The following is a 14,729-nucleotide window of genomic DNA, read 5'->3' as shown; positions in this document are numbered from 1 at the left end:
TTTTTTAATAATCTGAACGAGTGGCATTCAATCCTTATTTAACCTTACTTAACCTGAAATATATGATGCAGTTGACTTCTCCCTTCTCAATGAAAAACAACCAAGAGACATTAGTTAACATGACCTGGTTTTCCCTTGATTCTCCTTTGGTTCATCTTGGCTCTGTGGTAATTTGTTTTTCCTTTCCTGGCCTTTTTATGTTGTTTTTCCTCAGAGTTCTATGACCTATGCCCTATTCCATGACCACTCTACATGTTCTACATGAGAAATCAAATTTACTGTGATGGTTCTAAGTACATCTATATATTTATGACCCTAAAAGCTTATACTAGATTCTAAGAAAACGTATCAATAGGAGTTATATAAACATATAGAAAGAAATTTATTGTGAGAGATTGACTCACACAATTACAAAGGCAGAGAAGTCCCACGACCTGCAATCTGAAAGCTGGAAACCCAAGGAAGTGGTTCCAGTTCAAACCCAGTCCTGAGAGCCAGGGAAGCTGATGGTGTAAGTCCTACTCTGAGTCTAAAAGCCTAAGAATGAAAAGCACTCATGCACAAAAGCAATGAGATGATGGATAACCAAAATAAAGTACCCATAAATTCACTCTTCTACCCCCATTTTGTTCTATTCAGGCCCTCAATGGATTGAATGTTTCCCACCCACATCGGTGAGAGGTGGAGACTGTCACTCAGTCTACCAATTCAAATGCTAATCTCTCCCAGAAACACCCTCAGAGATACAATCAGAAATATGTCTTACGAACTATCATCCCTCAGCCCAGTGGGCTTGACACAGAAAACCATTATAAAACTATAATACTGTCTCAGATATCATTTCAGAACCTTTAGATTCCTAAGTCTATATATTCCACTGCAGATTTGACAAATAGAACCTCAAATAACATAGGCAAATGTAGTATTTTCCAAACATACCTTACCTCCTGTGTTCTTTTAAAATTAATTCTTTTGATGTAGAATGTACAGATAATAAAGCTTATAAATCTTAATTTTTACTTATGTATAGGATATAAATATCTCAAAAATTAAGGTATAACACATCTATAGCTCTGTAAATGTGGGTCGAGGATGCTAATTTATGAAGGATACTAAAGGATTCTCTCTGCTCCTTCCCATTCAGTACTCTACAACATAACCATTATTTTGACTTCTGTCTCTATCTATATTGTTTTTGTTTAATATGTTTAAACATGACATAAAAAGAATCCTATGTGTTCTTTTTGGCTTGGCTTCTTTTGTTCATCACTGAACCTGTGGGAAGCACGTATTTTGTGTAGCAGTGGTTCATTCTTTTTTATTACTGGGTAATATATCATTGTATAAATATAACAGACTTTATATATATTTTCCCATTGGTGGACATTTGGGTAATATAGGAGTTATCAATTGCTATGTAACAAATTACCCCAAAGCATAGCTGCTTGAAGCAGTATTTATCATCTCAGCGTCTGTGGGTCAGGAATCCAATCCCTCAAGAGCTTACCATCAAGCTATCAGCCAGGTCTTCAGTCACTTCAAAGTTCCTCTGGGGCTGAAGGAACATTCAAGTTCACTCACATGGTTGTTGGCTAGAGACTCCAGTTCATCACCACATGGGACTCTCCATAAGGTTGCTTACATTATATCTGCTTGCTTCCCCCAGAAATGATGCCCCCAATAGGGAGAGAAAGAATTAGAATCTTCTGATATACTTTTTGTAATTTTTCTTTACTGATTTATGTAAGCATAATTGTAGATTTCTTTCACTGTCATAAATTAACATAATTTTACCCATGATTCTATATTAGGTATTATACAAATATCATTTCCTTTTTTTAATGTTTAATTTTGAGAGAGAGAGAGAGAGGTGCGGAGAGAGGGACAGAGAAAGATGAGACACGGAATCTAAGTCAGGCTCCAGGCTCTGAGCTGTCAGCACAGAGCCCAATGCAGGGCTTGAACCCATGAACCGGGAGATCATGACCTGAGCCAAAGTCCAATGCTCTACTGACTGAGCCACCCAGGTGCCCCTCATTTTACTCTATCAAAAAAAAAATTTTTTTTGTTAAACAAGTGTCCTGTACCCTGCTTGATTCTTCTAAAGTCTCTCCTCTTTCTGTCTTTCATGTTCAGTTAATTCATTTATTTGAAGTTGTGAAGGTTCATCCTGTAACTTTCCTTGATATAATTTATCATTTATTGTTCTTTTTTGTATATAATAGATGCTCCTATATTAATTTTGCAAAATGATAAATAACTCCAAGACTTTGATATTTTCAACTACTTATGATAATTACCGTGAAATATATATGCCCCACGTATATGCACCTTATAATCAAGTAAATATGTGATTAAGTGTGAATAAAAGCTTAATAATTCAGTTTGATTTTCTGTCTGCCAATGACCTGTATCCCATGACCAAGTGAATCTAGTGTTTTAGTGCAATTTCAGTATAGTTGCAGGCACTATGTGTTACATAAAGCTTTGCAACTTTAGTGACTTTAATTATAAAGATGCACAGCTATTAATCTACTCAAAATGGTAAAATGAATAATTAGTTGAAAGTATTAACACAGTCAAGCTCATTATTTATTTAGATAGTTTAAACTTCCTGCATGCTTTCTGAAAGCTTTCTTTTTTTTTTTTTTTTTAATTTTAATTAGGTAACATAGAGTGCAATATTGGTTTCAGGAGTAGAATTCAGTGATTACTTTCTGAAAACATTCTATTCCTACTTTATATTACTAAGGCCAGACATGTCCATCTTAAGATATAATTTCCTGAAGATAAATTTTAAAACGAGAAAATGCTCTGTGTTGTTTCAGTAATATAATTGTGGTAATAGGAAAAAAAAAAGTGACAATGAGATTACCTGGCATAAAATGAATTATTTGTATCCAGTGGGTATGAAGCAAACTAACAAAAGTTTATATAGTAGGATTTTTTTCTTTTATCTAGACAGAGTTTTAAGGGTATATTGTATATTATATTATCGACTTACTCTGAAAGGAAAAATACAAAAGCAGAAATCATATCTCAAATATGAATCCTAGGGTCAAGTACATTAAGTAACATCTCAATGATTATGACTGCATCAATATAGAGTTTGTGACTTTATTTCTGTTGAGATAAAGAAAAAGTCATTGTGCCTTGTACATAGATAATGTTTTAGAAATCCTTTTGCATTGTACTTTTTAAGGAAGTTGATATTGTGACTATAGTTGTAAATCACGTGTTATCCAAATAACCACAGTATTTTTAAATATTGTTAATTATGGCATAATTTCAATGCAAAGATTTCTTTCTTACTCTCTAAGGAGCTCTCCTGCTAGTGTTATATTCAAACTTGGTCCAAGTCTGCCAATTTAAATTTCAGGAAGTTTTAAAAATTCAATAGGATTGAATAGCATGTGGCCTGAACACTTGCTTGATGCCTGAGATGTTGTTTACCTGACTTTGAGATTAATACTTCTGATTTTTAGAACCAGAAATGACAACAATGTCAGCTAAGCCTGAGTGCTAAAAAAAACATCACCAAACACCATTAGTACAAGCCAATAGTACTAACTTTAAAATACTGTTTCTTTAATTCATAAACTTTGTATATTGTATTGCTTTCCTAATTTTCAGTTCACATATTCACAGAACTTTGTGTCCTCTCACAATCAATTGCTTTTACTGGAAGTTTTCTTCTTGCAGAATTTTTGCTATGCTAGAGAAAATGTACTTGGGACTAATCAAATGCCTTTACCTTTTCTTCTTTATTTCCGTATTTGGAAAGCCAGAAATCTCAAGGAGAGAAATTTTAGTGTATCACTGTGTAATGACAAAGACTAATTATTTTTCCCCATTAGACAGAATTTGTATGAACAAAGGGCTGGGTTACTATCTCCATAAATTTTTAATATGAAATCAGCTGTAGAAGGGACAGTCAACAATATATAGTGTGATCTTTACTATGCATATCATGAAATTGAGGACCAGAGATTTTTGAATGATTCACTTGAAGTCACAAGGTTTACTGGTGATGAAGCTAAGACTGGAATCCAGGACCTAACTTGCCCTTTCAGAATTCATCCAATACTTTCCATTGGAAAAGTTGCTGTTTTGGGGTCCTCATTACTTTTTTTTTTCCAACTGAAATGTGTTACTGAATGTACATAAAAATAAATCCTAGAACTGCAATTAAGACAAACTACAGTTTTCACAATGTCCTGTTTGGATTTGCATTTATTTCAATCAAACCTCCTCGAAAGTGATATATATTTTTGCAGGTTTACTGCACTAAAGAATCTTTCCAACTCAGAGATAGGAGAACATTCATTCACTCATGGTGAAAGTATGAATTATTGAAACAACTAGTATATATAGCCTGCTAATCAAAGTAAATTTATTATTATTATTAAATAGACTCTATGCTGAGTATGGAGCCCAATGCAGGGCTCGAACTAGCGACCCTGAGGTCAAGACCTGAGCTGAGATCATGAGTGGATGCTGAAACCAACTGAGCCACCCAGGTGCGCCATAATCAAACTAAATTTAAAATGTATTCAGTAATTCTAATTCTAGATGTTTGTCATGCCTGCATAAGTATATTATAAAAAAAAAAACAAACCTGGAAGTAGTTGACATACAGGATATTTATAACATATAAATAAAATATTTATAAAATAGAAAAAACAAATTATAAAATGGTAAATTTGAAAAATATAATACTATACAATTACTAAAAGCATAGAAGCTAATCTAAGTGCCAATTTCAAAAAAAGACTGCATTTAATTAAGAAAATGCAAAAAGTGTAGAATATGTATATTATAATCTTATTTAAAATCATGATATGTAGGTCTATAAAATCATATACATCCCTCCACAGGAAGACTTTGTTTGGTAATGTTAGAAATAATATCCTGCCTGTAGTTATCCCTGAATTAGAAAGAGGTTTGGGGATAGAGGAAATGAGGGTATTTTTTTTTTTTAGAAGTTGTAGGTTCACAGCAAAATGGAGCAGAGAGTATCAAGAATACCCATACACCCCCGAAATTTAAATTTTAGCCTTGACTTTTCTAAAATGTATTGACTTATTTTTTTTACTATGTGCATGAAACTTCTTTCTTAAAATCTTGTTGAAAGATGAAATGTTTGAAAATTATGATTAAAGGTTATTAATTAGGATACAATGATTGGGGTGCCCGGGTGGCTCAGTCCCTTGAGTGTCTGACTTCAACCCAGGTCATGATCCCATACTTCGTGCGTTCGGGCCCCACGTTGGGCTCTGTGCTGACAGCTCAGGGCCTGGAGCCTGCCTCAGATTCTGTGTCTCCCTCTCTCTCTGCTCATGCTGTATCTCTCTTTCTCTCTCTCTTTCTCTCTCTCTCTCTCTCTCTCTCTCTCTCTCGCTCTCAAAAATATTAATTATTTTAAAATAAAATGAAAGGGGATACAATGAAAGGGTATCAGTGTCAATGAAGATTGAATCAATGTGTATAGACTGTGTTCCTTTATTGTTATATGACATTTGAGTTATTTTTGTTAACAATTCACTGTATTGTTGTCCTTATTTCTATTTGTTTTTTTTTCCATTTTTGCCTCTTATTACTTAGGTTTCACACATACAAACACAAATCTCTTGATTTAAAAAGATAATAATGAGAAGCAAATATTACATACCTTCCCAGGAAGGTGGTGGTGGTGATAAGGTTAAGGGGGCACAGAGGTTAAATAAGCCAATAAATAAATATTATACTCAAGATGTAGGCTTGATAGTTTTTTTCATCAGAGAATTTTAGTCACTTTCAAACATAAATTATTGCATTCATTTTTAAGATTCATTTTGAATACCTTCCTCCTAGTGAAGTGTAAACCATTAGCTGTGAACAAGCTATTTTCTCTACTCTTCTAAATTCTTGAGGCATTCATAATCTCTATCAACATGGAGTACTTATTTACGGTTTCTCATTTTTTTCTCCTTGCTATTTCTTAACTATATAGCCTCAACTATATTTGAGGTTTTCTTCTTGAGCGCAAAAGTCTATTTTAGCACTTACTTTCCTTAACACGGATTGCTTAAATCATTATTGTGTCTTCCCCAACCCCATCTTGTTATCTAAGAATGCCACGTTTATTTCCTCCTGGCCATCTTCCTGCTTCCCTATAATGTGCTACCATGCGTTGTCTGAATGGAAACTGCACTGGCATACCCTTCCTCTCTATGAGAATATATTGAAAGGTGGAATCTGTCCCGGTCTTTCATTTCACCAGCAAGGACAGCTTTCAGCATGCACCTCAATCCATGCCAAGCAGAGACCTCATCTAGTATTTCTGAATTGGATTTGCTAAACACAGATAAGTGATAACCATGACTTCAGTGAAGGAGAATGGCATTCTAGGGGAATAAGGAATGTTGATAAAGAAGGAGTCATTAAAAGGAGACGGACATGCCAATGATGACTACCTATTCAGCCTGCGTTCCTGAAAACCTGACTTCTATCATGTAATTGGTTTTATCTTCAGTTCTTTGAATTTTCCCAGCATCCTTTGAACTCATTTTATATTTCTTTAGCCCATAAGTTATATTTTTGTCGTATTTGCCCAATTTTCCCAGTAATTATCACACCTTATTCAGAATATATATTGCCTGACAAATAATCATGAGCCTGCGTTCCTGAAAACCTGACTTCTATTATGTGATTGGTTTGTTCTTCAGTTCTTTGAATTTTCCCAGCATCCTTTGAACTCATTTTATATTTCTTTAGCCAGTAAGTTATATTTTTGTCGTATTTGCCTAATTTTCCCAGTAATTATCACGCCTTATTCAGAATATATATTTCCTGACAAATAATCATGAGTTTTCTTCACTTCTATACTCTACTTTTAATAAATGTGTCTTCTTTCAATAGGACATCATTTATCAAATACCATTTACAAAAAAGCACTCAAATTCTTGGTGCACAAATACAACAGTAAAAAGCTATTATCAAAGACAGGTGTTTGACTTTTTGAGGAATTTGATTTGAAGCTATACATAATTTGTAATAAATTAATTGTAATACATGCTTAAGTAAAGTGGTTTCCTCTGAGGAAATTTAAAATAGATATTTAGTCTACTCTTAATCTATTAATAAAACCCTACACTTGAAAAGTCATATCAAATTAATTTTAGTTATACTCTTTCTAAATGGAACTATTTTCAACAGAGTTAGAATTACTAAATACCAAATTTGTTATAAAATCAAATTTATTTTCACTTTTGTCTTTTTCAAGATTTTATAATATGTTGATAGACATGGATAAAATATAATTTTTACATAACAGATATATTTTATCGCATTTTCCTTTTGGTCTAGCAAAGTATTTGAATAAATACCTTAGTGATTTCAAAATGTTCCTTCTAAGTAAACATAACTGAGTTTAGCATGTTTTCTTTAATATAAAAAAACACTGAGGGGCTCCTGGGTGGCTCAGTTGGTTGAGCGTCTGACTTTGGCTCAGGTTATGATCTCATGGTTCACGGGTTCGAGCCCTGCATGGAGTTCTGTGCTGAGAGCTCAGAGCCTGGAGCCCGTTTCAGATTCGGTGTCTCCCTCTTTCTCTGCCCCTTGCCTGCTCACGTTCTGTCTCTCTGTCTCCGAAATAAATAAACATTAAAAAAAAAATTAAAAAAATTAAAAAACACTGAGGCATTAGTCTGATTTTTCTCTAACCTCTCTGAAACATGACATCAAATATAGAGGGCAAAGGTTAAGGATTTTGTGTTATCGATTTAAAAAAAATTTTTTTTAATGTTTATTTATTTTTGAGAGACAGAGTGTAAGTCAGGGAGGGGCAGAGAGAGAGGGAGACACAGAGTCTGAAGCAGGCTCCAGGTTCTGAGCTGTCAATGCAGGTTCTGAGCTGTCCCCTGACATGGGACTCGAACCTATGAACTGTGAGATCATGACCTGAGCAGAAGTCGAACACTTAACTAAATGAGTCATCCAGGCGCCTCTAGATTTTGTGTTATTGACTTTGTTTGGTTTTGCTTTCATAATGTATGCAGAAGGAAGCATGACAAAACCTTTAACAATTTTTATTACAAATTTTCACATTTTGACTGTGGAAGAAATCCCGAAGGAGCTATAATAATTTCTTTTAATTTCTTTTTTTTTTTACTTTGTGAAGGCATACAATTTATATCATTTGATATCTTTTGCTCACATTGATTTTATTTGTACTTTTAAAGACCTTGAGATGTAAATTTTACCAATTTCTTCAGATATAAGCAGTCAGGATGAAAATTAAGTTCAGTAAAAAGTATTATTTAGTGTAGCACCTAAATTCTACCTCCCTTTTTTTGGTTCCAAGTAAACCAAAGTGACTTCCATCATCTGTGGCCTAGACTAGGATACTCTTGAATGTCCTTAGGAGAGCAAACAAACAGGTTAGAAAGTACCAATTTTAAAACCATACATAAGTGATAAAATATTATTACAACAACAACAAAAAAATTCAAGCATTTTTTAAACAACGAAAGAGAATCATCCTCTTCTGTTTCCTTGGAATCCTGACCAAAACTAATCATAGTGCTTTGTCAATATTAAGGAATAACATTGAAAAGAACCGTTGATTTTTTGAACTGATTGACTAGAACATTCTTTCAGTTTTCCATGTAATTTTTATAGTTTATCATATTTGTTACAGGAAGGCATGTATTTAAATTAAATGTGCTCAGTAGGCATTACAGATTTCTTTACTTCTTAGCTCACGAGAGATTAAGATTATATACTTGAATCCATTTTATCATCCTAGACTTGAAAATTTCAAAATTAATCTCTGTAAAATATAGAATTGTTTTCACTTGTTTGGTAAGGTTTGAAATTGAGTGGTTAATATATATAAAGTTGAAATTTAGAAATCTCTGAATAAAACCAATTGAAGTCACAGGTAAGTAACTTGGGTAGTTTAATGATGTGGCCTAATGTTCCAAATGTATGATTTTGCACATCTTCTGAACATTCAACTCTTTTGAGTGACATCTTCCTAGCTCCAGCATGACAAGGGGAACAAAATGAGGCTATTTTGGTTGTAGCACAAATTGTCTTTTTCCAGGAAAGAGAAGGGAGTGAGTTTTCCTGCTAGCATCTTGAGCACAGTATGTGAATGTTTTATTATATTAATACATTTAACATTCTGCATAAATTCAAAGAAGAGAAATAATGACCAACTAAAGTCAAAATTAGTTTTTTTTATTAAAGCTAATCGTATTGTATGACATCCAAATATTTAATGGAGACTGGCAACGTTATTTCAAACAGGCATTTTTGGCAGTTAAGTATTAAATAAAAATATAACATGGAACTTTCTAAAGGGTCTGCCTACTTGACTAAACAAGCCCATCTCATCATATTTATACTCATTTCAAATTCAAAACACATACAACTTATAGCTTTGCTATAGCATTGTTTTGTAATAGTTGTATCTTCCTCAACATTGCAGAATCGGAATCGTAGATATGATAGAAATTTTGAAGCAATTTAATACAATCTTGCTGTAAATTTAAACACACACACATGCAGACACACACACACACACACACACACACGTTCCTCTGATATATTCTGAAAAGTTGATAAGAATCCCTTGATCAATTCTAGTCATGAAGAACCTCCTATTTTACACAATAAGTTGTGTTGCTAAGAATATCTAATTGTTTGAAATTATGTATTATATTGATTACATATTTGCCTCCCTGTAAATTGTTTATCATTGATCCTATTCTATGTATGTAAGGGAGGAAAAATAACCCACTTTTACATAAGATAGCCTTAAATATCTGAAGAAAAATATTTTGACTTATTAGCTCTTTTATTTGGGTTATCTTGATATCTTGATATCTGCATATCAAGACTACCAGATGGCTGATATGGACCTTATAGTTTGAGAATCATGATCTTAAACTGTTCCTATGTATGTCAGTCTTCACATGTATGTATAAACCTTCTAAATCCCAAAAAAAGGATCCCAAAAAAGAAGTACTTTTTTTTTCCTTCCTTTTTTTTTTCTAGGTAAAATTTACACATGATTAAATGCATAGATCTTAAGTGTGCAGTAAAATCAATTTTGATAAATCTATATACCCACACAACCGAAGCTTCCATTCAATGTATAGAATGATTCCATCACCAAGCAAAGATCTCTCATCCCCCATACAACTACTGCACTGAGGTTTAGTCGCTGAGGTTTAGTTTTGATTTCTAAAATTTTATATAAATGAAATCATTCAATATATACTAATTGATGCTAGATTTTTTTTTCGCCTAATGTAATGTTGAGATTCATCCATGTTGCTGCGTATATGAGTAGTTTGATCCTTTCTACTGCTCATTGGCATTTCAGTGTGTAAAAATCACGCAATTTATTTATGCATTCACCTTTTGTCAGCTCTTGGCTGTTAATAAAATTGCTATAAATATTCTTGTACAGCACGCCTTGTGAACACGTTTTCATTTATCTCAGGTAAATAAGTAGGAATAGAATCACTGTACCAGTGTAGATGTATGTTTAACTTTTCTGGTACATTATTATGAAAATATTTAAACATACAGCAAATTTGAAAGAGCTTTGCAGTGAACACCCATACCCAACACCTAGGTTCTAACATTAATAGTTGAATTTACTGGTTTTATCACCTATCGATTTAGTTATCTTTACATCCATGCCTCAGTCCATTTCATTTTTTTAAATTTCTTTAATGTTTGTATATCTTTGATAGAGTGCAAGTGGGGGATAGGCAGAGAGAGAGGGAGACACAGAATCCTAAGTGGGCTCCAGGCTCTGTGCTGACAGCACAGAGCTTGACGTGGGTCTTGAACCTACTAACCATGAGATCATGACTTAAGCTGAAGTCAGATGCTTAACGGACTGAGCCACCCAGGTGCCTCCATTTAAATTATTGATAAATTTAAAATTATAGACAAAAAAATCAGTTCTCTTCAAAACTTCAGCACACACATCACTAACTAGAGTTAAGTATTTAGTTTTTCCTTTGATATGAAATTTGCTTAAATGTATGGGTACCTTTGCTGAGTTCCTTTTTAATTGATTTACTTTTCATTTAATTTAATGTTAATATTTTATTGTCATGGCAATGATTAATGTTACTGTTATCATACTCCTTAGCTTTGTTTTGATCCTGGAGATAAATTTCTCTTTTTTTTCCTTAAAATTTATTTTAGGACCCGGGGTGCCTGGGTGGCTCAACAGTCGGTTGAGTGTCTGACTTCTGCTCAGGTCATGATCTCATAGCTCATGAGTTCAAACCCCGCGTCAGGCTCTGTGCTGACAGCTGGGAGCCTGGACCCTATTTCGGATTCTACGTCTCCCTCTCTCTGCCCCTAACCCACTTGCATTCTGTCTCTGTCTCTCTCAAAAATAAACATTAAAAATTTTTTTAAAATTATTTTATGACCTGCCTATTTTATTGTATTTATTTTATTTTAATTCCAATATAGTTAACATACAGTGTTGTATTAGTTTCAGATGTACGATATAGTGATTCAGTATTTCTGTATTTGGATTAGTGTTTTTGTATTTTTTTTGGGTAAATACCCAGTAGTGCAATTACTGCATTGTAGGGTAGTTTCATTTTTAACTTCTTGAAGAATCTCCATACTGTTTTCCACCAGTTCCACGGTGGCTGTACCAGTTTGCATTCCCACCAAAGGTGAAAGAAGGTTCCACATCCCATCCTCACAAACACTTGCTTCTTCTGTTTCTGATTTAGCCATTCTGACAAGCGTGAGGTGGTATCTCATTGTGGTTTTGATTGCATTTCCCTAATGATGAGTGATGTTGAGCATTTTTTAAGTGTCTGTTGGCCATTTATATGTCATCCTCGGAGAAATGTCTACTCTAGTCTTCTACCCACTTTTAATTGGATTATTTATTGGATTATTTGTTGTATAACTTCTTTATATATTTTGGATACTAACCCTTTATTGGGTATGTCACTTGCAAATATAGTCTCTCATTCAGTAGGTTGCCTTTTAGTTTTGTTGATTATTTCCATTGCTGTTTAAAAGCTTTGTATTTTGATGTAGTCCCAATACTTTATTTTTGCTTTTATTTCCTTTGCCTCAGGAGACCTATCTAGAAACATGTTGCTATGGTCAATGTCAGGGACATTACTGCCCGTGCTCTCTTCTAGGATTTTTATGGTTTCAGGTCTCACATTTAGGTCTTAAGTCTGTTTGGGGTTTATTTTTGTGGATGGTGAAATAAAGCGATCCAGTTTCATTCTTTTGCATATAGTCGACCAGTTTCTCCAACACCATTTGTTGAAGCGGCTATTTTTTTCCCATTGAATGAATATTCTTCCTGCTTTATCAAAGATTAACCATATAATTGTGGGCTGATTTCTGGGTTTTCTATTCTGTCCTATGTGTTTATTTTTGTGTCAGTACCATACTGATTTGATTGCTACAGCTTTGTAATATAACCTGAAGTCTTGAATTGTGATATATCCAACTTTTCTTCTTCAAAACTGCATGGGCTATTCAGGGTTTTTTGTACTTTCATCTAAATTTTAGGCTGGTTTTTCTCTAGCTCTGTGAAAAATGCTGGTGGTATTTTGATAGGAATTGCATTAAATGTATAGATTGCTGTGGGTAATATAGACCTTTTAACAGTATTTGTTCTTCTAATCCATGAGCAGGGAATGTCCTTCCATTTCTTTGTGGTGTCTTCAATTTCTTTCATCAATAGTTTATAGTTTTTCAGAGGGCAGATCTTTCACATCTTTGGTTAGCTTTATTCCTAGATATCTTATTTTGGATGTACCTGTAAATGGAAGTATTTCTTAGTTTGTCTTCTGTTGCTTCATTATTAGCGTATAGTAAAGCAAGAGATTTCTGCACACTGATTTTGTATACTATGACTTTTCTGAATTCATTTATCAGTTCTAATTGCTTTTGGTAAAATCTTTCAGGTTTTTTATATATAGTATGTCATCTACAAACAATGAAAATTTGACTTCTTCCTTGCCAATTTGGATGTCTTTATTTCTTTTTGTTGTCTGATTGCTGAGGCTAAGACTTCCTGTCCTATGTTGAACAACAGTGGTGAGAATGGACAGATCTTAGAGGAAAAGTTCTCAGTTTTTCCCCATTGAGGATGATGTTAGCTGTGGGGTTTTTTATATATGGTCTTTATTAGGTTGAAGTTTCTCCCCTCCAGACTTACTTTGTTGAGTGTTTTTTTATCATGAATGGATATTAACTTTGTGAATGCTTTTTCTGCATCTATTGAAATGGTTATATAGTTTTTATCCTTCCTTTTAATTTTTTTTTTTTAACGTTTATTTATTTTTGAGACAGAGAGAGACAGAGCATGAACGGGGGAGGGTCAGAGAGAGAGGGAGACACAGAATCTGAAACAGGCTCCAGACTCTGAGTGGTCAGCACAGAGCCTGATGCGGGGCTCGAACTCACGGACCGTGAGATCATGACCTGAGCCGAAGTCGGATGCTTAACCGACTGAGCCACCCAGGCGCCCCAATCCTTCCTTTTATTGATGTAACTTATCACATTGATTTGGAAATAGTGAGTCACCTTTGCATCAAAGGAATACATCACATTTAATCACTGTAAATGGTTTTTTTAATGTTGAATTTCATTCGCTATTATCTTGTTGAGAATTTTTGCATCTATGTTCACCAGAGGTATTGTGTGTGGTGTCTTTATCTGGTTTTGGTATCCGGGTGATCCTGCCCTCATGGGATGAATTTGGAAGTTTTTCTTCCATTTCTATTTTTTGGAATAGTTCGAATAGATATTAACTCTTCTTTAAATGTTTGGTAGAATTCACCTGTGAAACCATCTGGTCCTGGACTTTGTTTGGGTTTTTTATTATTATTTTTTTTAAGATTTTATTTTTAAGTAATCTCTACAGCCATTGTGGGGATCAAATTTACAATCCAGACATGAAATATCCCATGATCTACCAACTAAGCCAGCCAGGTATCCCTGTTGGGAGTTTTTGGAGCATGACCCCAGGAGGGCCAGAGAAGGGCAGTGGTGTTAACACAATCTACGCTGAATGCTAGGCCCAAGGGCTACAGGCTTGGATGCACTGGCTTGGAGTGCAGGAGTAAGACAGAACTCTGCAGCGAACACTGACAGCAAGTTAAGTAGCAAGTGTCTGTGAATTTCTGCCTTCCATAGGCAGCTCTGTGTTTATGCTGGAGGGCAGAGAAAAAAATGGCTCTAGCCATTCCCTTTGTTCCCTGAAAAGTCCCAGAACAGGCTCCAAAAGCAGTATAATCTGAGCTCCCTCCCATTTGCCCCAGGCGTGGTGCAAATTCTTTCTTCCATGTTGCCTCCTCAGGGCTGTAGTCTCTTCAAGGACAAGTGGCAGAGCTATCGCTGTCAGCTGACTTTTAAAGCTCCAAGCTCCAAGTCATGCCGGTTATACAAACTCATGCAATTAATTCAGCAGCCCCCCTGGTTTTCAAGGCCAGACATTACAGGGATTTGTTTCCCCCTTGTGGCTCCCCGGTGCTTTCCACTCTCCCCACCTACAGCTCTTCCCTGCTGCAGGCAGCTGCCTACCGCCATTTCTGCCTTTCCTAACCTCCAATGTGGCTTCCTCTCTACTTGTCCTTGTAGAGTTTGATCTGACAGTCTTCTGATAGCTGTCTGTTTATTTACTGGGATATGAGTCATACCTGGTTGTAAAGGTGTGATGGGGTGAG

Source organism: Leopardus geoffroyi, chromosome B1 (genome assembly GCF_018350155.1).
Source record: "Leopardus geoffroyi isolate Oge1 chromosome B1, O.geoffroyi_Oge1_pat1.0, whole genome shotgun sequence".
Taxonomy (NCBI): Eukaryota; Metazoa; Chordata; class Mammalia; order Carnivora; family Felidae; genus Leopardus; species Leopardus geoffroyi.
Note: the sequence above shows the minus strand (reverse complement) of the source record.